Raw genomic sequence first — 27,881 nt, forward strand, 5'->3', positions numbered from 1 at the left:
TTCTGCCTAACAAAACGGCTCAGAGCCCCAGCCAGGAACTGGGGGACTCAGACTCAGAGGTACAGGGGAGGAGCCGGGACATTGCCTCCATTAGGAATTACAGAGTCTCGCTTGTCCCTTCTCCTATTTTGGCCAGGGTGTTTGTGTGTGTGTTTGTGAGTTTAAGTGTGTGACTGTGTGAGTATATGTAAAGTGTGAATATGTGTGAGTGTATATATGAGTGTGCGTTACTTTATGTGTGAGAGAGAAAGTATGTATTATGTGTTGTGTGTGAGTATATGTAATTGGTGTGTATGTGTGTGTGATTGGGAGTACATGTAAGTGTGTGTGATTTTGTGTGTATCTGTGTGAGTGTATGTGTGACTTACACTTGCTAGAAGGTGCCCTTGCTAGAAGGGCTGATGGAGTCCAATCTCAGAGTGCAAGTCTATGTAGAGTTGCCTTTTAACACCAAAACTTGAGGCGAAAAGTCGACTTTTTGACTGCATTACTTTTAGGCCTGTTACAAGAACTCTTCAAACCAAAAGGCAGCTCCGTATTTCATACTCTAGTAAGATTTCAAGGTTTAGTGCAATTTTCCACAGATAACAAAAGGTAAGTTCTAGGAAATTGTTCTTTGCTTATGAATCAGATATTACTTGGCTTTCTCTGGGGAAATAGGCTTTTACTTCCACAAGTAAGATGTGTGTGAATATGTGTGAGAGTGTACATGTGATGTGTCTGTGAGTGTGCCTGGGTGGTTGTGTGTGTGTGGGTGTGACAGTGTGAGTATATGTAAGGGGGTGTGTGAGTGCATGCACTTGGCAAATGGGAAAAGAGAAGCTTCCCTGGGCCAGCAGATGGAATGCAAATGCATCCCTCTGAAATAAATCAATGGTTTGCACCATGGGCCGCAGTGTCAGGCTGGCCTTGAGCTATTTGACAGGCTTCCAGAGGCTCTCAGGCTCTGCTCCCCATGGCCTGGTGCTCAGGGTCACCCCTTAGCATGGCCCCAGCCTACTGGGCACAAAGACATCCCTGTGCAGGACTGAAGGGGCGCCTTTAGGCGGGAGCTAACTCTCATAGAATACATAGATGCCTGCCAATCACAGTTGGGACTCTTCAGTGGGGTCTCCTGGCCCAAAGTGTGCCTGTTTTCTGCATGTTTGAGTCTGCGTAGGAAATCCTGATGCTCAAAGAGTTATAACCTCATTTTTTTTTTTTTTTTTTTTTTTGGTTAATGAAGTACAACTGACAGGGGTTGAATTAGAGAGAGAGAGAGGCAGGGGGTGTAAACAAGAGTTTTCTTGTTTACCTATATAATGGATGTACTTTACTCATCCATCTATTCATTCATTCACTCTACAGACTTTATCGAACCCATATAATGGGCCAGGGACTATGCTAGATGCTGGGAATAAAGCAGGGAACATTCAGAAGCCATCCCTGCTTCATGATATGAGGCTCAGGAAAGGCACACACTGAGCAGGTTATTACCCACATTCGTGTGTAGGAGAGGAGAGGTGCGCTTGGACCTCATAACAAAAGGCTCTAACTTAGCCCTGGGGTTTGGTGGGGGAGCAGTGATGTAGGTGACAAGGGCTTTCAAAGAAGAAGCACTTTTGGGAAGTGAGAACCACCTTTGTGCTCTTCAAGGTGACCCTGCCCGTGTAAGACACCCTGCTTTTGGGAGGCCATGCCCACAGGGAAAAAGCCCTGATGCCCCTGCCCCCTTACCTCCCAGGAGCAGAGCTGCAATGAGCCTCCATCTCAGGAGGAGGCAACAGACCAACACCAACCCAGGACCCCAGTCTCACCTCTTGTAACTCCAGCCCACAGGCAGTGACCTTTGACTCATTCATGCCCCTGGGATTTGAGGATTCCAATTGTGTTATGCCACCCCCTTGCACTGATCCACCCACTCTGTGGCTGGATTCAAAGCTAAGTCCAACTTGCTTTCACAGATCCCAAGATGCGCTTTTCATCACCTATTCACTAAGGTTTTGAAAGCCACCAATATTGAGTCTACGGCCACACCACCCTGAACACACCCAATCTCATCCAAAAGCCACAAATCTTGAGATCTTAGTATGTAATGACACTGTGTTAAACCTCTTATATACATTATTCATTCATTAATTCAACTGATTTTTATAAAGCACCGACTATGTGCTAGGCAGGGTTCTAGATGCTGAGAATACGGTAGTGAACAAAGCACACAACATTTTTACCCTAATTTAGTGGGGAGGCCCATGATACAAAAAGGAGACAATGAATATATAACATAGTATCAGATAGTGATAAGTGACATTTGTCTCATTTAATACATACTCTGTCTTTAAAAAGTAGGTGGTTTTATACCCATTTTATAGAAATAGAAACTGAGACTTGAGGCTCTTCACTATCACATAGTCAAGCCATTGTCAAATAATAAAATGTTGCTTTCATTTACCCTTCTCTCCTCTCTTTTTTCTTCCTACCATCCCTGCTTTAGAAAAGGTGGGAGGGGAATACTAAGAGTACAGAATCTGAGGGCTGGAGGGGCAATGACCTGAGGCCACCCTGGCCATTCTCCTGTCCCGGGGTGGGGCTGCCCTCACGCTTAGACAGAAACCATCTCTTCTCATTCTTAATGAGAATGTCATGCAGAACCCAATCAATAAGAGGTTCTCTGACACTAGAACTTCTTTTGTTTAATTTTTCTCCCCTCCTCTTGTGCTGACAAATGCATTAATGTGAAAACAGAAAAGAAAACCAAGCAATTTGTCACAGTAATATCTTCCCTCCTGGCCTTCATAATGAATTGCAGTGGTTAATCAATCACTCCCTTAACTTTTCTGTGGAGGCTTCCTTTTTAATGGGCCCCCAAACTGGATCCTTGAATTTGCTGTTTCCACAGACTGTGCACACGCATATATGTGGACTCAAGTGCTCCATAAGGGGAAGAGAAATTATATTTCTAAGTGTATGTTTTGGGCACTATGCTGATTCCTTTTGATGCATTATCTCATCTTCTCCCAATCATCCTTCATGGGTGATCTTACAGGGCTGCAGAAAGTGAGGTTTGTAGGCTGAGGTGACACAGCTTGTCAGAAGCAGAGCTGCAATGTGAACCTAAGTTTATATTTCCAAAGCTTCAACATGAATCATCTGCATCTTAGTTAATATGATAAACCTGGTTCCTATCAATTCAATTCATGTCCTTACCAGATGTTTACAAGCTCGTTCTCAAGGGCATAAAAATGCTTTGATGTTCTCTAAATCCCCTAACATTAATTCCTATCATTTGGCTTTGTCCTTAGGATGGGAGCATAACAACTCATCTTATCTTGCAAGTCATTTAAAACACAGACTTCATAAGCTCACAGAGGTCCTCAAGCTCACCTGAGTCCTCATGCTGCAAAGCCTCACACATTCTCCTGAACAGGAGGTGGCAAGAAAATGTTAAATACTTTAAAAAATTCAACCATATCACATAAATTAATTTATCAAGATGCTGCTGCTATTGGCTTATGATATTGATCAGTGCTACAGAAACTAGCAAGTGCTTTAAAAAAATTGATGAAAATTTATGTTCAGCACTTTCATTACTCATCCTCAATAACACAGTTGCCAAAGTGATTTGAAGAGGACTCAGGAATTGAGCATATTCATGTTCAATTAGGTTAAATATTTCCCTTGTATTCACTACTCATTTGCACAGCAATCCAATCCAAAGGAACCAAAATGAATTGTTGCACATACCCAATTAATGTTGTTTTAATTCCAAGACAAATAGGATCACAGTGAATTTCAACAAACTGTCCAAATTCTTTTATTTGATTGTGCTAGGATGACTGGTGTGTGGAATTAGTTGGATGTGGGCTGGAGCTTAGCAATTGTTTATCAGGCAAAAGTTCTGGTTATCACAGTGCTTGCTGTTACAGGATGGGACCTGGGTGTCACATTATCTGTACTTATGAAGAACCAGAGCAACACCATTAGGTGCCAGCTATAGACAGAACATGGGCTAACTTGGAACCTGTGTTTTTAAAATTTCCATCTCTACTACGTCTAAAAATCAGCAAAAACAACATCATCTTATTTTTGTATGACACATCCATGCCTAGGAGCTCATGCTTGTTTCCATAAAATTGATTGTCAGCATATTGTAGAAGAAATTAAAATCATAGAGAAAGAACTGGACTCCTCAATCTTTGAGATTCCTTGCAGCTCTAAAATTCTGGAATGGCCTAAGATCTCAATGGTTTGCCTGGATAGGAAGACATGACCAAGTTACTGACATAAGTACAGGATTACCTATAATGATTTATCCGTTCAGCAATTACATACTATTTACTGGGTTAGGCACTGAAGAAACAGAGATGAAATAACTTGGCTGATCCATGCCTCCTGGAGCTCTCTATCCAGTTTAAGAGATTATTGTGATACCTGCAGAAGAATGTCTTATTATTGCCTATTTTCCTCTCTGTATTGCCTGCTAGAATATAAGCCTCCTGAAAGAAAAGATTATATTTTAGTCCCCAGTATATCCCCAAAACTCAACATAGAGCTTGGCACCTAAAATACATTTAAACAATGTCAATTGGATGAATACATTATTGGACAAATGACATTGTGGAGATATGATTAGAATACTGCAGGAATTTAGAGGAAAAGATTACAAATGGAAAGGAGTTCATGGAAGACACACTTCAAGTCAGTAAGTGTTATGTGAGACAGTTACTACATGCCAGGCACTGAGGTATTTAGACACAACAGCAAGCGTGCCATAGCTTCTCCTCTTGAGGGGCTTTTGGTTCACTTGAGTGATAGACACAAGTGACCAGACAATTGCAAAGCAGCATAGCATATGCTGGCATGTGAGTCAGAGCATTACGCCTAGGAAACTCACAGGAGGGTTACTTAGCCCAGTGATAATGGTTTGGCTCTGTGTTCCCACCCAAATCTCATGTCGAATTATAATTCCCAGTGTTGGAGGAGGGGACTGGTGGGAGGTGATTGAATCATGGGGACGGACTTAACCCTTGTTCTTATGATAGAGTTTTCATGAGATCCGGTTGTTCAAAAGTGTGTAGCACCTGCCCTTTCTCTCTCTCTCCTTCTCTGGCCATGTGAATATATGTGCCTGCTTCCCTTTCCATCATGACTGTAAGTTTCCTGAGGCCTCCCCAGAAACAGATGCCTGTACAGCCTGCAGGACCATGAGCTGATTAAACCTCTTTTCTTTATAAATTATCCAGTTTCAGGTATTTCTTTATAGCAGGGTGAGAATGGAATAATACACCCAGTATTGAGGGATTCAGAGTGATGTCCTTTCCTGAGGGACAGAACATAGGGGCCTTGAAAATCCAAGGCATGTGCTTGGTGGCAGCATGGTGTCTGTATGGGAAAGTAGTAGAGAATCAGGCTGTGAAGACAGGTTTGGGGTTATTAGAAGAAGGGCTTGTATGTCAGGCCAATGAGTTGGAGTGTCAGCACTAGGTGATGGGGAGCACTTGAAGATTGTTGAGTGAGAGTGTCATCGCATGAGCACTGTAGTGGGAGAGAATGACTAGGATGCTATTGCCTGGAGAAAATATATTAAGTGCCTGGTCCTGTGTGATGTCAAATTATAACACCACCTACATTTATGGAGCACTTCCACAAAATCACAGAACCATAGACTCATGTGCTTGGAAGAAACCTCTGGTCCAGTATGCTGTTTAAGGCCTGCAGCTGATGCTTTATTCTCCTTGACAGACTCCTATGCAAGGGTTTGTTTAGCTTCTGTTTGTGCATTACCAATAAGAGAGAATGCATTCCCCAAGAAGCTCATTTCATTCTCAACCACCCTGAATGCTAGAAAGTTCTTTCTTATATTGAATCAGAATCTGTGTTCCATAATATGGACATAATTTTCTCCAGAACAAGTCCCCTAGCTGACAAATGAGACAGATAGCTATCCCTCAGGGAAATGGATGTGGAGTCTTGCGATGGTTAATTTTATGTGTCAGCTTGACAGGATCATGGGGTGCCCTGACATTTGGTCACACATTATTCTGGGTGTGTCTGTGAGGGTGTTTCTGGATGAGATTAACATTGGAATCTGCAGACTGAGCAAAGCAGATGCCTCCCTCTAATGTGGGTGGCCCTCATCCAATCAGTTGAGGGCCTGAATGGAACAAAAAGGCTGATCCTCCCATGAGGAGGAGGGAATCCTCCTGCCCAGCTGCCTCGAACTGAGACATTGGCCTTCTCCTGCCTTCAGACTCAGACTGAAACACATTCTCATCTCGGGTTTGGAGTCTGCCACTTTTTTTTTTTTTTTTTTTTTTTTTTTTTTTTTTTTGAGACAGGGTCTCCCTCGGTCTTCCAAGCTGAAGTGCAGTGGCATAATCGCAGCTCACTGCAACCTTGACCCCCTGGGCTTGAGTGATCCTCCCATCTTAGCATCCTGAGTAGCTGAGACCACACTCAGCTAATTTTTTTGTATTTTTGTAGAGATGGGGTTTTGCCATGTTGTCCCAGCTGGTCTCAAATTCCCAGGGTCAAATGATCCTCCTGCCTCAGCCTCCCAAAGTGCTGGGATTACAGGCATGAACCACCACACCCGGCCGCCTGTCACCTTTTGAACCAGAACTTGCACCACCAGATGTCCTGGTTCTCAGGCCTTGGACTCAGACTGGAACTGCACCATCGAAGCTCTTGAGTCGCCATCTTACTTACTACACTACAGATCTTGGGACTTCTCAGCCTCCATAACTACATCAATGAATTCTTTATAATATATATATAGCTCTCCTATTCATTCTGTTTCTCTGGAGAACCCTGGCCAATACAGTTCTTTTCCTTCCCTCCTGGCCATTTTCCTTCAACCCTCCCAGATTTGGCAGTGACCCTTGTAGAGTGTGGTATCAAAAATGGAAGATGTTTCTCCAAGTTCTCTGATCCTTTCAGGGATGGTAGATGACCTCCTTTCTTGTTTTGAACTATGTCTTATTAAATGCAGCCACAGTAAGACCTCAAACAACACTTCAGGATTTGTCTTTAATCCTCATTTTCCAATGTGGAAACTCAGAGAGGGGCAGGAATTTGCTCCAGGTGACACAACTAGGAAATGACATAAGTGGAAATCTAATTGTCATGATTTTAAGGCTGTGCTCTTCTACTGGGTTTTATACTGTAATTTGTGCTAACTGCATAATGAGCACTTTAAAATACTAGGTACTTTAAATAAGTCATCCTACTTGATTCCTAAAGGAATCTTGCAAGATAGGTTTTGGTTCTGTTCCTATTCCAGTCACATTCCTTCAACCCATCAAGGATTGGCAATGACCCTTATATTATCACCATCCTATAGAACACAGAATCAAGGGTGAACAGTGGGTAAATGTCAGACTGCATCAGTAAATATCAGAACACTGGGCTATCTGTTCGTAAACCACACACACACTACACTGCATGTTCCACCACATGAATGTCTTCAGAAGCCCAGTCACAATGTCCACTCGTTAAATGTGTGAACAGCACTACCTCTCAGCTGCATTCTCCTCACCTACACCTGTTCAGCAATGTTTTCAAATCTGGCAGTAGGACTTCAGTTTTGTTTTTTTTTTAATCATGAGATTGAACACATCAGACCTGGACCAGCTTCTACAATTTTGGCATTAACACACTTGCCATTCAGAATTAGGAGGACAGCAGCAAAACACTAGCATGTGAGAGCCGAGAAGTGTTAGTTCCATCCCTCTGTGTTTCCTCTGCCCCTTGGTGAGGGGAAGGAACAAATTTCTTGATGACTGAGCAAAATTGTATCTATCATTGAGGACCAGAAAAACACTTTTATTTTTATTCTTGACAATGAAGGTAATGCCTTATGTGGCCCATTCTCTTTAGGGTCTCTCACCATCACTTCATCCTCATACAGATCACCAATATTGGTTACCTCAACTCTCTCCTAGACCATATGCTCCTAAGCAGGCAATATCCATGGGAGAAATGCACATTGTACTGGGCTGTATCATTGTGTTAGGACTTGTGCAGGCAGTTGTAACAGAAGATGGGAAGTTTCCTTTTCTCCATTCACTCCAGCATCTAATTTACATTTGCACAAATGTAATATCACATGAATACAATGCTTGTGTTGTTGGGGGTGATCAAGGCTTGGAATCTGCCCACAACCATGCCCAGTGGTTCTGTGATGTTGAGAATTCACTTCCATTCTCTGGGCCTCAGTTTCTCCATTAAAAACAACATCAACAACAAACTCTTCAAAATGACTGAACTTGAGAATGAGTATGTTCTCTTTAAATTTTCATACTCCATAGTGCTATAATAGAATTTTTAGGGATATTCTAAGTCCATTAAGAATTATACAGGGCATCACATACATTCTTAAGGAGACTTGGTAGTTGTATGTGAGATTCAAATTTTCCAGTCATCAGGCTTGGGAAGAGAAATATCCTAATTTCACAATATCCCCCAAGAACAGAGCTGCCAACATATATAATTATGCATACTCCACCAGTGATTCCCTGATGTTGTTTCTCACTAATTTTCTCACAGACCTGAAGACAGAAGAGAGGTTCTTGTGCACGCGTTTGAACAGGGAAAAGGTAAATACCCAAGCTGCTTACATTTAGGGACACTCTTCTTTTGAACTCACCTAAATTTAATTTCCAAATCTTGACATTACAGATTGAAATCAAATGCCCAGAAGTTCCAAGGAAGAGTAAAAATAGAAGCCAGAGTGGCAGAGGGAACCATTATGCAGTGTGTGGCCCTCATTCACGATGCTTACAGTAGCTGATTTATTAGAAGACAGAAAAGAAAATTGATTTATAAATGGTCTTGGGAAGGTAAAGACCCCTGCCCACATTTTTAAATTAATGTTTAATTATATATGAAATCCTTAATTACACATGTAATCCTTAATTATACAAGCAATATACGAATAAATTTCCCTTTACCAAAAAAAAAAAAAAAACACTAGAGATAAAGCTGAAGTCACCTCTGAGCAATCCCCACCCTGAGTTCTTATTTGATGCATATCGTTTAAGATCATCTTCCTTGCTCTTGTATAATATTAGATATAGATATATAGAGCCATAAAATCATACTGTGTTGTTTGGTAGTATATTTATTGTTATTGACTGTTTTTTTTTTTTTTTTGAGACTAAGTCTCACTTTGTTGCCCAAGCTGGAGTGCAGTGGCACGATCTCGGCTCACTGCAACCTCCACCTCCCAGGTTCAAGCGATTCTCCTCCCTCAGCCTCTCAAGTAGCTGGGACTACAGGTGCCCACCACCACGCTTGGCTAATTTTTGTATTTTTAGTAGAGGCGGGGTTTCACTATGTTGGCCAGGCTGGTCTTGAACTCCTGACCTCCTGATCCACCTGCCTTGGCCTCCCAAAGTGCTGGGATTACAGGCATGAGCCACTGCACCTGGCCTGTTATTAGCTTTTTAATTGCATATGTAATATCATTTTACAAGTTTTTTTTTTAAATGAATGGAAAGACTTGAGTTTCTAGCCATATTCCTACATATGTTCATGTTGCTTCTAGTTTCTAACTGTAAACATGACTGCAATGAACATTTCTGTACTTGCCTCTTTGTGCATGTGGGCCACAGTGAGTTGTTCTCTAAAAGTAGCTACATGATCTTGCAGTCCCACCATTTTCCATTTCAGTGCTAACACTTTATATTTCCAAGCTCTTTCAGTTTTGCCACCCTCTGGGTAACAGATGGCATCTCATTGTTTCTATTTGTATTTCTTTACTTACAAGAGAGTTGAGTATATATCACGTATATTTTTCTGTTATTTGTCATACATATTACATAATCATTTTTCTATAAGGTTGTTTTTTTTAATTGATTTTTGAGAATAGTAACCTTTCCCCCAGTATTTGTTGAAAATGTTTTCTCACAGGTTGAAGGCATACCTCCTTTCCCCTTACAATTTTAGAATTTCCTAAGAATAAGGTTATTCTTTTATGTAACCACAACACTGATATTCAATTCAGGATATTTAACATTGATGTTATAATTTCACCTAATCTATCATCCATATTCCAATTATTTCTTTGTCCCAATAATATTCTTAATATTTTATATCCCTAATAATAGCACTCTTCTTCTCCAGTGCAGGATCCAGGACAGAATTATATATTGCATTTACTTATCATTTATCTTTAGTCTCCTGTAATCTCAGTTCCATAACCTTCTGTTGTCTTCCATGCCATTGACATTTTTGAAAAGCTGAAGTCAGTTATTTTGTAATATATTCCTTTAGCTGGTTTTGTCTGATGTTTTCTCATAATTACATACAGGTCTTGTACCCCCAGATGGGACTACAAAAGTGACCATTTGTTTTACTCAGGATATCACATCTGGAGGTCCACAGTGTCCATCTGCTCTTGTTGGTGATACTAATTTTGACCACTTGATAAAGATGTAACTGAACAGCACAGTTACGATTTCTCTTGATCCTCACAATTTCCCCCTAAATTTAGCATTCATTGATGATTCTTGCCTAAGGATTGGTTACAAAATGGTGATTTTCCACCATTCCTTCCACATTAATTAGTCAACTTTTACTGTAAGGAAGAGCCCTCCCTCTCCCCTACCTGACATTCATGTATTCTTTCATTCCGTTATTATGCATCTATCATCTGTCTATCTACTTATCTACTATTGGAATGAACTCATGGATTTCTGATTTTTTTATAACTTATTATGAGTTGTAATATATTACTGTCTATTAGTTTGCTGTAACAAATTATCACAAATTTGATGGCTTAAAACAAAACACATTTATTCTCTTACAGTTCTGGAGATTAGAAGTCCAAAACCAGTTACACTAAGCTGAAATCAAGATGCCCTCCTTCTGGAGGCTCTAGGGGAGAACCAGCTCCCTTCTCTCTTCCAGGTTCTAGGGCCGCATTCCTTGTATGCCTTCGCTACTGTCCACTTCCTGCATCTGCAAAGCCAGCAGCACAGGCTCTGGCTTCAGCGGTCACATCACCTTCTTCTAGGTCACCAAATCTCCCTCGGCCTCATTCTTGTAAGAACACCTGTGATTACATTTAGGGCCCACCAGCTAATCCAGGATAATCTCCACAGCTCACAATCCTTAATTTAATCACATCTTATGAATCCCTTAACATTCACAGGCTCAGAGATTAGGAACTGGATATCTCTGGAGGACATTCTTCCACCAGGAAGGTGGTATCAGTAAGAGTTCCACCAGAGTAACAGAATCACTAGGATATAAGTATATCATTCAGGCCTGGCACAGTGGCTCAAGCCTGTAATCCCAGCACATTGGGAGGCTAAGGTGGGTGGATCACGAAGTCAAGAGACTGAGACCATCCTGGCCAACATGGTGAAACCCCATCTCTACTAAAAATACAAAAATTAGCTGGGCATGGTGGCGCACACCTGTAGTCCCAGCTACTCTGAAGGCTGAGGCAGGAGAATCACTTGAATTAGGGAGGCAGAGATTGCAGTGAATGGAGATCACACCACTGCATTCCAGCCTGGCAACTGAGTGAGACTCCATCTCAAAAAAAAAAAAAAAAAGTATATAATAGATAGATAGGATAGATAGATAGATAGATAAATAGATAGATAGATAGATAGATAGATTTGCTAAAGGGTATTGACTTACATGATTGGGGAGTGTATTAATTAGCTTGGGCTGCCATCACAAAATACCACAGACTGAATGGCTTAAATAACAGACATTTATTTCTCACAGTTCTGGAGGCTGGAAATCCTCGATCAAGGTGCTGGCAAATTTGGGTTTTGGTGAGGGCCTTCGTGTGGCTTGTAAATGGCTGCCTTATTGCTGTGTCCTCACATGGCCTTTCCTGTGTGTGTGTATGGAGAGAGAGAGAGAGAAAGGGAGAGAGAGAGAGAGAAAGACAGAGAGAGAGAAAATCAATCTCTGGTGTCTCTTCTTATAAGTACTGGAAATCTATCAGACTAGGGCTCCACACTTACAACTTTTTTTAACCTTACTTACTTTCTTAAAGGCCTTTTCTCCAAATATAGCCACATTGGGGGTTAGGGCTTCAATATGTGAAGTCCATAACAGGGAGCTAGTTAAGTAGTGTCTCTAAGGTTGTTTTTTCCACATCTGATGCCCAAGTGAGAAGCTCACAGGGTAAGTAGTCAGAAAGGGAAGGTATGAGGAGGCCGGAGTCCACGAACATTAGCTGGAACCCACCAGGACAAACCAGAATGGTCTCTTACCTTGAGGGTATGGGTTCCTGCAGAAGCTGGGGCCCACACCTGGCCCAGGAGCTGGAGAAGCTGAAAAAGGGTCCAAGGGAAGGCAGAGCAATTGCACACCTAGCTGCCGTATCACACCTGTGCATGAATCTGCAGCTCATCAACAAGAGTGCAGACGACAAAGTGCTTGCTGCTTCTTTTGTGCCCAAGTCTCTCAAGAATCTCCCTTGTGACCGCCATAGCTAGTAATATGTAAGAAAGCCAATTCTAGGAAATGTAGTATAGCCTCGCCAAGTTGATAGCTTACAAAGTCACCATAGAGGACCAAACTTCCAAGAGTCTTTACATCATCAGAAGAGGTCTTTTTGGACTTTCCCATCAAGAAGACCAACTCTCTGACAGCCTTCATGTGATTGGTCTACTAAGGTTGGTTACTAACATCGTAACCCTAAATTTCACTGTTTGGAAAACTTCCTAAAGTAATGGAATCATCTAGAATGGTAATATAAAAAGAACATAGACTTAGGCAAAATAGGAAGTCTTTGAGACTTTTCTCCAAGCTGCGTCTGACAACCACTCACAAGCCCTCCCTCCTAATCCCGTTTTTCTTCATTCTGAACTACTTCCCTTCTCCTTACCCTCAGTCTTCTTTCTTCATTTTCTTATTCTGCCTAGGCTCCATGATCTGTCACTCTGACATCCCTCTTCCCGATACCCACACTTCCTTGTCTTTTTGTGTTTTTCCCTTTAGTAAGATGCACATAGATTGAAAGAACGAGATTGTTATTTGACTAGTAATGAAAATAGCAGTCTTCTGTCCACTTACCACAAAATCCCCCACTCCTTAGATAAGAAACCAGTTTTAATTCTGTTAGCTCATTCTTTTGGTACTTATCCCTGTGTCTTTATAGAATACACTTATTTGCTCTCAATTTTTTCATCTTAGGCTTGTCTATGGACATCCCACTATGGAAAATGAGAATTTAACTCTCTTTCATTTTCATTCTCTCTCCTAATCTCCCGCCCCATGCAAGTGTTCCTTCTGGCTCTCCACTCTCTAATTTAGTTTTATGGTAATTTAGCTTAGTTCAACATTTAGTGTTTACATAATTATGAGAATGTAAGTGCTATTCAGACTGAGTCTTTCCTGCAAAATATGCTTGAAATTCATCCTTAACTTTTCTCCCTAACTTTGTTTTTCTGTATTCCTCACTAAAGTAATTCTAAATGTTTCAAAATTTCAATACATTTAGGTACTTCAGGTCTATCCATTGAAACTCGTTGGAAAAAAAAAAAATCTCTGTGATAATCTGGACTCTGGGCTGATTGTCCTCCTCACCTGGGGCATAGCTATTGCCCTGGGATCACACCTCACCAGCATCCTAGGAATCCCTTCATTTCTCTCCCATAGTACAAGCCCCTGAATACCAGGCCTTCCTACCTCTTGGCATTCTCCTCTTTCCTATTCTCACTTCACGGCTGCAATATCTTCCCTTCTTCTCTGAAGATCTTAATGCTAGATAATGTTAGATTTTTTTTTCTCTTGCAGATCTTGTCTCCTTCAGTTTCCTTGCATTCTTCCTCTGCTGTGTTTCTTTTAGTCCCTATATTTTATGCTGGCATGTTTCCTCGGATATCTGGTATCTCATGGTTGCCTGTTCATATTTAAAAGTGGGGGCAATAAGCTGACCGACTCTCTAAGCACTTTGCTGGGATGAGTTTCACCTTATAACAGTCCAGCTGGTTTACTCCACTGGACAGCCTCATTGCCAGCACCTTTATGCCATTCCTCCTAGCTGATCTTCTAACTCCCGGCTAGAGGCTAAAGGCCAGGCTGCTAGCATTTGTGAGCCCAGGAATTGAAGTCTGAGAGTTTCTGCCTTACTTGATCTTGCTACTTCCAGTCTGGTCCTCTCACTCTCAGCTCTGCTAGTCTCACCACAGTCCAAATGTCTTCCTTTTACTCTCTTCAAAAAATGAACCTCCAGTCTTCTGCTGGAGCAATCAAAGGCTAAGTCAGTTAGCCCCTTTACATTGGCTTTTCAGCTCTTAGGATTTTGTCACTGATGACTTTTGTGCTTGTGGGTTTGGGCTTTTTAAAAAGTCCTTTTAAACTCCCCCCACCCTGACACACACACACAAATGAGCAACAGTAAATGTGTGTGTTTAAGATGTCTTCGTTCCCTGGCTTTCTGTCACGTGTGCCCATCAAAACACCAACCCTGAATCTGTTCCCCGGATCCCTGCTGTCCTTTACTCCTTGAGAACATTGCATAATCACATGGACTTGTGCCCCTGCAAGTATGTAGTCATAAGCCACAACTGAGACTCAAAATTGCCCAGGAATCCTCATTTATCTCCCTTAAGAGCTCTGATTCCAATTCCATACCCACCGCTGAGTTTCTCTCAGACCCTCCTGTCTTCCTCCAACTTCACTTTCAGCAGGACGCATCACCCCCGACTTCAGAGAGGAAGGAGTCATTAGCCAGGTGTGCCATCAGCCTTCGTGGCACTACCACTTTCCAGGTTAACTGCCTCCATGCCCATCCTTGTCACAATGAAGAACTTTCTCTCCCCTGAGTGGGTCCAACCCTGCACATCTGCTCCAGGTCCTATCCTCTGGATCTGTCCCTCCTGAATACCACTGTCTTTCATAACCCTAGCCTCTCCCTCTCTACGGACTCCTTGCCATCAATTATGTAGTTGGGATCCCTTCAATGTCTGGCCCTTGCCTACTTATCCTGGGTCATCTCACCCCTCTCCTTGCCCATCATGCTCCAACCACTTGACCCCTATCCAGTTCCCTAAACACACATCTCTTCTCTTCACTTGGGACCTTGGCATATGTGGATCATTTTCCCTGGACTATCCTCTTTTCCTCTACCCACCAGATCACACCTGTCCTTCCGGACCTAGCTAAAATGACCCCTAGCTAAAATTAAGAAGCTCTCCTCACCACCTGAAAGCTCAATATGGGCCACTCATGTGAGATCCCTCATTACCCCCCTTCCACTCTCGTGAACCACTTCTCACACTGCTGAAATGGACTGTTTTCTCATCTGTCTCTCCTGCTTGACCGTAAGCTCCCTGGAGGTAGGGACTGCATTCACCAACAACTCCCCAGCACCCATCGCTGTCCCTAGGAACTATGGTAATTGTTTACTTCCTGTTGAACTCCCTTTCTCGTTCTCTGGGAAGAATCAAACCTTCTGGGGAATGGCAAGTGAAGGAGAAAGCAATCCAAACAGCAGGTTACTATGTTTATCCACTAGAATGACTCCACCGTCCCTCCATTCAACTTTCTCTCCACACAGTGATGGCAACAACTAGAACAGGAAAGGCAATGTGGAGGTGAAGCTCTTGATTTATTCAGGTAACCTAAATTCCCGATCTGTATATCCCCCCTGAGGTGAAATTAAATAGGCCACCTACTATCTCACCATTTATTACACTTTACTTAATTTCCATGTGTTCTTCCTATAAGCATGAGGAGAGAACGCCATTGCCAGGTAATTACTAGGAGTAACATATGCCTATTTCAGCCTTTACCAAAGTCTAAACTTGACTTGATCAAACATCCAGTGTTGACTCCTACTTTTATTGTCCAGAGAGTGAAACCTTCCTTCAGTTCTGTTGGTGTCCTCTCCAGGATCCCATACATTTCTACATTATTTCGTTACGCTAATACCTTAACCAATGTCAGTTCTATTGACTAACCTTGATTCTTTCCTTTTCTCCAGTACAACATTTTCTCATTCTGGTCAATAGTGTTTACTCAAGAATAAACATTCAATAATTATTTACTGAGTGAATGGACCTCAGACCATTAACAACTCATCATTTCTAACCACCTTGGCTTTATCCATCTGGAAGGCAAGATCCGTTTCCTATTTCACATTACTGTATAGGTAAATAAATTAGTCCAGACCAGTGGCAGGTTGTGAAATTATGAGAACAAATAAATCATCTGGGTAACAATACATCACATTAAGTTATAGAATCACAATACTTTATTTCAATCATCCCTAAGAATAACATCCACTCTCTCTGTATCACCCTGGTCTAACAATTACCACTGCTTGTAAAAAAAAAAAAACAAGAGTAGACATGCTGCTACTTAAGCTGCATTCTTATGCTGATGTATGCTTGTATATGCTGGCTATCCCAGCTGAAAGTGAGGATATCTCCTCCTAAACATCTATTTTAAAATTAATTTTAGTCCAATTTTTTTGACTTTTTTTGTTTTTTATTTGTTTGGTTTTAAACTGGAAGTGTCTGTAGTTACTGCAGGGGACATATTGTCAATTGGTGCTCACGGAAGGCTCTCTGAGAAGGTATCTTTTGACGATGAGAGAAGCCAGCCACCACTGGGGACAGAACATTTGGGAAAGCAAGAACTAGCGCAAAGCCCCTCGTCGAGGCTGGCAAACAGAAAGAGGGATGGTTCGGAAAATAGAACAAAACAAACAGAAATGAATAAACCAGAATCTCCTTACTCAAAGTTAACCATTTATTATCATTCCTTTCTATAATATCCCAATCAAATTACAGCATGCCTTTCTTCTTAGCACTGTCCAGCATTTTCCTTATTGCTATAGGTTGATAAGGTGTTGGTTACTTAACCATTCCCCTATTGTTGGATCCTCCCTTGGGTTGGTTGTGGTCTCCCTGAAACTTTCTTCTCCGCCATCCTCCAAAACAGTCCCTAGGCCCCGCTCATTTCAAACATTTCATTGAGGAACAACAAGGCACAGTCAAAGAGCACCTTGTGGAGAAAAACAAAGGTCCTAGCATTTTCACAAAGTCCTCTCAGTTGGCCTGAATTATCTGGGTTCCTGAGCCTGAAGCCCACACACTCTCTCTTTTATTCTGATGCCAACACCTTCCTCCAGTGAATAGGCCTGGAAATAAATCAGGACTGAGACAAATGATCCAATTGGCATAATGTCTGAGCATCCCCTTGTCAGCCACCCTCTGCCCCAGTGTCCCAAGGCCCTTCTGGAAGAGCCTGACTTCTCACAAAACAGAGAAAGAGCCCAGTCCTAGAGAAGGGAATGATTACTGGGTTTAAGGGGCTTTGCTTTCCAAGAATACTTTTCCTGCCTTCCTCCTTTGCTATATGCAAACCTTAGCCCTGGTGCGGTGGCTCATACACCTCATACATGCTGCCTCTCCAGCATAAAAAGGACCAGCTTGTCCAGGGGGATGCAGCCCCATGCTCTGGCTGTAACTCTGAAGGGGGGCTGGAGAGTGAGTGGGCAAAGCCCCCACCTCACACTGCCTTGGAGGAAGAAAGAAGCTATTCCAACCTGGCAGCTGTTATTTACACTTCTGAATAATGTGTGAAGGCGGGAGTGTAGAAACAGTAGCAGATGACTCCAGAGAATAGGAAAACGAGGCCTTTGACAAAGACATGTACTATTTATGTGAAACCCAATGCCTCTGCTAAAAATATATCCCCAGCACCAAATGCTTGTTCCTGATACAAGAACTACACAGATAATAAAGTTATTTCCCGTCTATCTTTCTCCCAGGCTGCTGGCCCAGGTGTTTACATCTAACAGCATCTCCATTTTCCAGGGCCTGATTTCAGCGTAATGCTAGAGAAGGGGCTCGCTATTCTAGTCCCAGATCCTCGCTAACTGATTATGCTTGATTCACTTTATTGGTAAAATGAAAGGCTAAGGGGATGAAATGAAATTATTCACGTCCACTTCGACATTTTATGAATCTAAAAAATCATTTGGCTGGTCGATGGCCTGGATGGGGGTTTCCATCTCCAGCACTTGTGCTTAGAATTGTTTATAGCAGGCACATAATATGTGTTGAATGAATAACTTTACATACCAAACCGTTCAATTTGAATTTTTATAATTATGGAAATTTATTCACACTGTCTGAGAGCAACTAACACCACACGATGTAGGGGAAGTCTGCGCGACTCGGAATAAATATCAACTCTTACTTGCAGGTGAAGAAAACTAACTAGAATAAGCAAAGGAAACAAACACAGAATTCTTTTATTTTTAAAAAAATTCATGTGGTTGTAATGTAGGAAGGGTGTGGGAAGGGTGTGTGGGAGCCGCCCATGGAAATCACTGCACCTGGCAGTGGAGCGCTGCTGGGACCCATTCGCCCCACCCTTTGTGCACCACTCCAAGCCTGGCGTTCTCTCCTGCCCACTGGTGGGCTGGGGAGCAGGGAAAGGGGCAAGAGCCTGCCAGCTGGAAGTTCCATATTCACATCTTAACGGGCTATAGAAGAAAAGCAGCTTCTATTCTGCCGGGTAAAGTGTGAACAATCTCAGGGAAAGACTGCAGTTGGTCCACCTTGAACCCCATGCCACCCATTGGCCCATCTGTTCAAGGAGTGAGGATATGATTAGTTCAGCTGTGTCACGTGCCTGAGTAGTGGGCGGGGCTCCGTTCTACGGAAAGTGGAGTAGCACCGTGTGTCCGTTGGGGGAATTTGTGATTCAACAGAAAGAAATTGAACAGAGTGTTGCTTGCATTTGACTTCAATTATAAATATGCAGTGGGGACCTGTCACAAAGTGCGCATTGCAGTAACTTAAATGTTTGAAGATGCTTGTTAAAGCAGATTCTGTTCAAAATGATCCTGCTTACTTCAGGATAGGATAAGAAGAAACTAATGCCTTAGACAGATAGAATTTTTAGGGAAGCAAAAGAATTCCCCTTTAAGATAATAGTTTTACGTGTTGTAAGAAGTTTACTAGGCCACACTATATTTTCTGTGAAATAAAACAAATATATGTCTCCTGATTCCATTATGGGAAGAAAAAAAAGGGGGTTGGGGTTGTCAGAGCTCTATGTAGATAAAGTGAAGTGTCCGGGGTAAAATAAGCAATTATTGAGATTTGGGGGTGAGGCTTCAAAAGAACTGCATGCTAATTAAAACAATTCTGTATCATTTTATGCCTATTAAATTAGTGGGAGGTTTTAAAATGATAAATGTTGGCAAGGTTTCAGTGAAGCAGGTACATTTGTGCATTGCTAGAGGGACTATGAATTGGAAAGCAATTTGACAGTATGCCTTAAAAGTGCTTGGCTTTTTTCTTTTCTTTTCTTTTTTCTTCTCCTTCTTCTTCTTTTTTTTTTTTTTTTTTCTTTATCCAGCAATCTCTCTTCAAGGAATTTCTCCTTAGGAGTTAAACTGAACATAGAAATCAAGATGCTCACTGAGCTCTAATTTCTCCTAAAGAATTGTGAGAGTCAGGGTCACATTTTATCTTTGTGTCCCTAACACAGTCTCCATAAGGCATGGCATAGAGTCAGTGCTCTACAGTTTGTGAAAGTAATAAATGAAAATATATGTTCACAGGAGGATAATTTTAAAATTAATTATGTAAGATCATCTCAGTGGGAGACGATGGTGTTATTAAAATTAAAAACTAAGAAAGCAATATTGCAGTGTGGGAGAAGGCCTGTCTGAGGGATCCAGGGGAAGAAAAAACTAAATAAATCTAGAAGAGTATATAACATTGTTCCTATGTTCTGATTAAAAGTATGAAAAATTTGCTTATGTATCTGGACATGGAGTGGAAAGCAAACAGAAGAAAGCAAGCAATGATTAATTGAGGTGAATTCTTTATTGTACAGTTCCTCAATATTTATGCAAAAACACGTTTTAAATTAGTCTATTTGCTTGTTCAATATAAATATTTTGTTGGACTAACCCATAGGACTCATCTGGATGGCAACAGAGCCTTTGTGAGCTGCCAGAAGGAATTTCTCTGCTCATTCTGGGTCTTGGGAGACCTTAGAAACAAAATCTCCCAAAGTAATCACATCTACACTATTGTGAATGTGTCTACATAAGAGTGTACATACAGACATGTAGAAGTGATCAATAAAATATTAAAGTTAAACATTTTCTTGTACACAGCTAGTATATATAGGACTGGCTATGTAATTTGCAGGGCCTCAGGCAAAATGAAAATTTGGGACCCCTGGCCAAAAAGTTATTATGAATTTCAAGACGGCAGCAGATGATCATTAAACCAAATGTGGGGCCCTTTTGGGCACAGGAAACTGTGTTGCTGCACAGGTCAATGCCCGTGAAGCTGGCCTGGTTATATAGACACAGGATGTGAGTAAATTATTAATAGTAAACTTCAGTTCTAGTATCAATTCTCTCTCTTGCTAGTGGTGCAACCTTGAAAAAATAAATCATTTGCCCTTTCTGTGCCACCATCTGGTCAGACTTTTGATTCCCACTGTCAGTGTTTTCCTCCCTCCGACTCAGTTTCCAATTCTATAAACCAGGAGCAATGCCTCCTGATTCACTGGGCTGCTGTGAGATATTGAAAGCTCTTGCTTTTTCCAACACAACTCCCACCTCAAGGGAATATTCCTTAAAATTACACATATTCAAATTCAGCCTGATGTACCCCCCAACAACTTCCCATTAAAATACTCATAAAAAAAGATGAAAAAGAGAAAATTCACAACAGCAGGGACATTATGGATAATAACCAACCATATGCCAGAATCCAGGGGAGTGATCATGGCTGCACCATCAACAGGGCTGTAGTAAGCAAGGCAGTCGTGGCTGCAGCTGACTCCTTCCAGCGAGGCCTGGGGCCATGCCCACCTGGAGCTGCAGCTATTTTAGGCATTTGATTTCTCTAGAAACAGGCTTAATTTCAGCCATGGTTTCCATCTCCTGAAGAGCTGTGAGTGCCCCACCTTCTACCACGTTTGTGGCCACTCCTCCTCCATCCCACACACCAGGGAATTACTGAGACTGACTCTTTGGAAATTCTGTAGCCCAGTTTATCTTTCCAGCCTCCTCACTATGTCTCTCATCTTTAATCACTTCCTTAATGTATTTTCCCCACTGGTCTGTCCCCCCATAGTCTCATCCATCCTCTTACTGCTCTGGGCTGCCTCTCCCTCATCTGGTTTCCCACTGCTTTCCTTGTGCCCTTTAGAATTCTATGCCCTTTTTAAATGATTCCAGGGTGAGCCCCCTTCTCCTATCTGAGAAACCTGACTCTTTCCAAGGGGAATCTTCTCAAGTACATGGTACCTCCCCCACTTCCTTGTTCCCCACCCTACAGGGCAGAAAGGGAAGGTTAGGCTGTACTAATCAGAATCCACTCCTCCCTGTAATAAGGTCCTGGAGTGAGGTAACTTAAGAGAGAGCCCACCATCCAGCAAAATCTTCAGACATTTTATTGCCACACAGAATCCTTCAAGCCATTGGAGCAGGTGACATCCCACGCCAGACCTCACCTTCTGGTTCCCTCAAATCTATCCTATTTCTTGCCCATGTAATGCAATGACCATCCACATCCAGATTGGAGAGATAGAAAATCTTTATTATGAGAGTTTGTAATCTCTGTTTCTAGTCCCCTGAGGTCTTCATATTCCCTTAGTGAGCTCTTTATGATCAAGATTCACTCATCAGTTCACTGAAGAATCTGGCCTATTTCTAATGGTCTGGTTGCCCAGGTCAAGCCTTCAAATTCCAAAATTTCTATTTAGATAAGTAAATACAGTTCTTGCTTATTCCCTCCACCTGTTGTTCTCTTGGGGACAAGTTCATTTGACAGAACTATCTAACTCAGGTAGAATGTTTCAAGGCCATCAATGCAGTGAGGCTGCATGGCTAGCCAAAGCATCTGGTCTTACAAGTGCCCGTATATTGAATGGGAGTGGGAGCAAAGTTTGAGAACAACCTGACTGCAACCACAAAATTAATAGGACCCAGAACTGACATTATTTACATTAACATGACTTTATCATTTCAGAAATTTCTTATCCAAGAAGATAAAGTTGCAAACACTTTTATTGTATCTAAGAAATTGCTAACAAATTTATTTATTTAAACAATAGATCACTCCTCAACTACACCTATTCTCAGGATGACAGGTAAATAAGGCAATATGTCACGACAATATGTAGATTCAAGTAATGGACAAATCTGCTATCTTTCCATGCAGCTTTTTATTCATTAGGACTTTCTTGACCTCACAATCTCCCTTTACAATGCCATTCATTCATTCAACGAATATTGATTGAATGCTTTCTCTGGGTTGGATGTTACCTTAGACCCTCTTCTTGTCAACTACCAGTCTTCTATTGAAATGTCCACCTTTATTGAAAAAAGTGGCAAAATTTGGCATCCTGATGGGAATTTTTTTTTTGGGGGGGGGTCTCAGTTCTTATCATCCTTACTGTCTTCAACTCCAGTGACTTTCACCTTCACTTTACCTACCCACTCCAATGGAAATGCCCTTGATTCTGCCATCCCTGGGGGCACTCGATCTCTGAGTATTCATGTGTCGAGGTATTTTCATGTATGAGTTTCTTCAGAGAAAGCACTGAGTGGGTTGTTTCTCTCTCTCTCTTCAGGCCTCATGGTGGCCCTTCTCCTATCTGAGAGCTGGACTGAAAGTACTTTGATTGCTGAGAACACACTTGCCATTGGGAGCAAAGACTCCGACTCTACATTACTACCATAGGTTGGCTCCTTTAGAAGCATACACTGAGACAAAGATTTGTGCACAAGTAGTTTATTAAGAACGTGCTCCCAGGCAGGTTAACTAACAATTCCAGTATACCTGGGACAGAGGATAGAGGAAAGTAGTTACAGTGATTTAGAACTTTCAGTTTTGAAACTGGGACCATCATACTCAAACTGGGATGAGTTGGTTGCCCTACTCCCAGAAGAAACTGATAAGGGGATAGAGAAAGCAGAACAGGGAATGTGCTTCCTAGCCAAGCAGAATCGCAATTGCATGTATCAGAAGGGTAGCCTCAACCTGATCCCAAAGGTAAATTCTGGAGAGTAAATTGTGGCTCAGAGTTTGTTCCTAACTAAAGTAAGAGAGCTGAGCTTCCAAACTCCCATACCCATTACACATCAGCTAGAGTCTTAGGGTTGAGGATGCTCAGAAGCAGGGAGCAGTTCCACAGCCTGAGAACAATCCCCTGAACAATTGTTGCAGGGTATTTGCAAAGGGGTAGATTGTGCACTGAGGTTGTCCACTGGAATACTAACTTTAAAGGGTATGGAATTGAAAGATTCACACACACAAATGAGAGGACAGAACTTTTTTCCTCCCTTTCTCACTCCCCACCCAATCAAGTTGGGGTGGGAGAAAGGAAGGTTGAAGATTGGCATAGGGAGCGCCAGGGGAAACATGCTACTTTTCCAGGTGTTTCCTAGAGGAAGGGTGGGGGGCACCCGAGAGAATTTCCTTCAAAGTCTGTGGGTCTTTAGGAAGACAGCATACTTGTATCCCTTCTCTCATTTCTTCTGAAGACAGAAGATTGCAGGAGTGTCCCACATGGTTAGGGCATTAAGAAACAAGAGTACAGTGTGCCTAAGTAGAAAGGGTGACCCAGCATCACCCCCTCTCATTTCCCCATGATGTTGAAGACATTGCAAAATGATGCCAAAGTTCCCAGGGTCCTGAGTGAAGAGCCATGGAGGTAGAAAATGAAAAAGAATGCATGTGCTGCCCTGGAGCCTCTTGGCTAAGTAACCGGAGCTCCCCAGGAAAGGGCTGCAGTGCTACTTTGAGAGGTCGTGATCTCCTTTGTGGGCTAAATTCTCACTGATGTTCATAAAGACAACTGTACCTCATCACCCTGACAGTACATGCTTGCTTGCTTTGGAACTTGCTGAAAATGAAGATAACTTAAGTCTTTTGCATGCATTTATTTTCTCTCCAGGGGAAATGGATGGAATAAATGAGCTGAGACTACGGTATGAGCTACACCAAGGGCTCCATGTGCCTTCTCAAAAGGTAAATTATAGATATTGCAAGAAGAGATGAGTATATAAAATGTTTGTCAAAATAATATGAGAAGTCTCTCTTTGTCTTCACATTATGCTTTCTTGCTGTTAATGTTTTTGTTAATGATGGAGATTAATCTATCCTTCATGTTTTGAGTGACATAATAAAGTTGGGATTGTACCTAATCCTTAAACCTGCCTCTAGTGACATAAATAAATTGAGATTGAATACCAGCAAGATCTACTGTTTCTGCCCCAGGGGAACAGTACAAGAGGCCAGAACACAGCCCTGTGCTGCAGCTTTAAGCAGTCCTTCAGCTGTGTCACAATGCAGTATCGGGCTGCAAACTGGGGATCTACACAATTGTTTCTATCCCTCTGTACATGAGACTGATGCTAAGTCCTGGGGTCCAGGACTGCTCAGATGCATGGAAAGATCCCACCTTTAATAGAGGGCTGAAAATGGAGCCAGTGGCTGCTGAATGCTGCTTTGCCATTGCCTTGAGTGGGGCGTAAAGGGATAGAAACGGCACTTGAAAACTCTGTCTTTGGTGTCTTAAAATTGTCCCCCCCACCTTTAGAATAAAAGAATCAGGATACAGTCTCACTATTTGGGAGGTGTTGAAGGAGATGCATACAGCTGGCAAGGCCAAGGGAAGATGCTGTGCTATCTCCTACCAGTCCACTCCAACCAGGAGCTGGGCTGGAGCTGAAAACCACAAAGGGCGAGGTCACCATAGCTGCGAAGGTCACAGATGTCAGCCCAAACTGATACAGAAGGCAGTCATCACAGCTTCCACCACCGCAACCAGCTCTGACCAAACAAGCCTCCCAGGTGCTGGGATCTACCAGAGGAAAGGAGAGGAGAGCCTGAGATGGAATTTTGAACTGGACTCCAGTGAGTTAATTATCCTGAACCCACTGATCAATCTCAAGAGTGGGCTGAATATTCTGAGAATGTCTGCCTGAAGATGTCTGCCAGAGGGTGGCTAGAGGGTTAGAGACAGAAATCAGGGCTGTTTTAGAAATAAATACAAGTCTACTTATTTTTGTCCATGTCTAGGGCTATTGAAATATTTTACCCCTTACGCAAGATTCCCTTACTCCCACTAAACCTCACCTTTAGTCTAACCAGGACCTCTGGCATTTGACCCTTGACTGTCTCAACTTTCAGCCTCCTCTTCCCATTTCCCACCCTGACTTCTAGACACTATGGTGTGCCATGAGATCTGTTTCCCTGACAATGCATTCAATTTTCATCCTCTTTCCTCCCTGTCATACCTGCTGAGAAAAACACAAACTTGTATCCACCCAACTTCCTGCCTCCTCCAATCCAATACCTTGGCTTCTGAGCAATGCTAGAGAAAATTGCATAACCATGCAGATTAGTACCATTACAGATGTGTGGCCTCCAAACTCAACAAAGCCTTTCAGCATTGCCAAGAGATACTTTCTAATTTCCAAAGTCAGCTTTCATTTCCATTTTTCCTCAATAAACCCTCCTGACACCTCCTAGCTACCCCTCCATGCTAATTTTCCACCCATTCTCTTTCTTCTGACATGCATGCATACATTTATACACACGGCCACTGGGAAAGGCGAAGTCTTCAGACTAGACTCCTTGGCATGCAGTATTTTGGAAAGCTGTTTTATTTTTGGAGTTTTAGTTTTTGATAGTGTCTTTTTGGTACTTATGTAAGTTTCCGGAAGGGAAGCCTAATGCTTGTTTCACTGGATCATCTCTGCCAAGCATTTGAATCCTGAATTGATAGACACGATACCAGAATGCCATTGCCTGAGCCATATTAGAGCCCATCAGGGTGAAAACTCATGAATGCCTTCAGCCAAGAGCCCTGGGTCTTCCAGGTCCCTGCCTTTCTCAGGGCATGGCTGCTGAGTTCTTCCTTGGACTCCCTGTCATTATCCAATTGCTTATATTAGTAAATGTCATTTTTAAGTTATCCATGGCCCATTTCTGTTATTGCTGACCAAATGAAACTTACCAAATAAAGAAGTTGCTGCTAGGAGTGGAGATTTTCAATTTCAAGAATGTCAGAGAAAATGAGTTGTGATGAGGAGAGGAGAGAACTAAGGATTTGCTCATCTTTCCGTCCTTGTCTAAAGAGTTGGCAATCCTTGCCATGCCACAGTGACATAATTAGTAAAACTGTTGCTTATCTTCTCTTGGGATTTGACTCACTAGTAATAATCCATGATTTCAGCATGTTTCAGTTACTTCTTACAGCCCTTATGGTACATGATGAGAGAGAGAAGCTCCAGTCCAAGACAGCTATCATAAAAATTGAGAGAGAATAGCATAGCGTGCATGTAGTTGTGTTGAGCAAGGCCTAGGATGCATGTAGTTATGTTGAACAAGGCCTTTTATGGATGTCAACAGAAATCTGAGTCAGCTGAGGCTTAAATAATTGTATTCCTTGCCAAGCTGCAAGAGTCAAATTTGCCACTGAATCCTCTTTATAAAGCTGAAGTGAAAGTTAAAGCTAAATGTCATGTCCTGATCAGAAAACTGGAAGTTTCTGGTGATCACAAGTCAAAGAAGTCTGAGAACTCTGGGGATCTCCCCCTGATCTCTTTATTCTTCCAAAGCACCTTTAAAAGGAAGAGAGTGGAGGAATGGGTAATCTCCAAAGACTGTGAACTTAGAAAAGAGAGACTCCTTTATGTCACATTGGAATTCATTGCCAGATGTGACCTTAGGTTTTCTCCCACTGGGGAAAAGGATCTTGGTGAATAGAATTGAGCAGAGGCCTCTTTGGGTGTGTGGGAGGAAAGGATCTGTGTGTATTTGCACACATGTGAACATGCATGTGTATGCATATGCATTGGTCGGTCAAGGGGTGGAAGGTAGTGAACATCTATTACTTGATTCACCCACCTTCTATTGTTTTTCCAGAAGCAGGCCTCCAATTGAGGATGGCATGATTTTATTCTCCTCCATCTTTTAATTTTTTAACTTTTTAGTTGTTTTTAGAGACAGGGTCTCGCTGTCACCCAGGCTAGAGGGCTAGAGTACAGGGGCATGATCACAGCTCACTGCAACCTTGAACTCCTGGGCTCAAGCGATCCTCCTGACTTAGCCTCCAGAGCAGCTAGGACTACAGGTTCATATCACCACACCCAGCTAGTTAAAAAAAAAATGTTTTGGAGAGACAGCTCTCACTTTGTTGCCCAGGCTAGTCTCAAATTCCTGATTTCAAGCCATCCTCCTGCCTCAGCTTCCCAAAGCACTGGTTCTACAGGAGTGAGCCACTGCACCTAGCCCTCCATCTTTAATGTTTCCAAAAGAGGAGTCATGTGTATACAATAGGACCCATGATTATGCAATACGGCTACATATCTCAGGCTGTATCTGATTCACACTGAGTCAAAGTCCTTTCTAATGAATTTCAAGTTTGAATTAAGACATTTAAATATTAGCTTGGCTGCTCTCTGTGTCTAGGTGATGCTTTCTGGAACTATCACCAGTGGTCAGTTCCCTTCATGTGAATTGGAAGACAAAGAAAGCTGGATTACAGCAAGAGAAAAGCATGAAGCAGCTCTGCTGAGAAGGAGGCGTAAGAAAGAGCAGCCAGGATCTTCCTGCCACTCCGGTCTGCCCATTAAGGCTGACTGCATCCTCGCCTGAGATGTATGATTCCCTCAATTTGCATGATTCCACTCAATTCTTAGTGTAATAAGGTCACCCTTTGCCTTAAGCTGGCTCAAGGTTTCTATTTCTAGCAACCAAGAGATTAGTAAATAATATTTATTATTACATGTAAAACTTACATTTTTAAACTTTATCCTGAGTATGTCACCCCTTCCCCAAGTTTTCTCTGCATTTTGAACAAACCTTTATCACAGCACTTATTACAGTGGACGGTAATTATTTTACATATATGCCACCCACTAGACT

The 27,881-nt window shown here is 42.1% G+C and overlaps 1 long non-coding RNA gene across 1 annotated transcript; it reads left to right on the top strand.

Annotated features, from left to right (window-relative positions):
* The first annotated feature begins 497 nt into the window (after positions 1-497).
* On the top strand, positions 498-27,687 carry LOC129050172 (uncharacterized). Its single transcript, XR_008513707.1, has 5 exons — positions 498-594; positions 8,527-8,576; positions 8,659-8,819; positions 23,902-23,975; positions 27,426-27,687. It is a non-coding gene; the product is annotated as an uncharacterized LOC129050172 (long non-coding RNA).
* Positions 27,688-27,881: the final 194 nt, after the last annotated feature.

Source organism: Pongo abelii, chromosome 16 (genome assembly GCF_028885655.2).
Source record: "Pongo abelii isolate AG06213 chromosome 16, NHGRI_mPonAbe1-v2.0_pri, whole genome shotgun sequence".
Lineage (NCBI taxonomy): Eukaryota > Metazoa > Chordata > Mammalia > Primates > Hominidae > Pongo > Pongo abelii.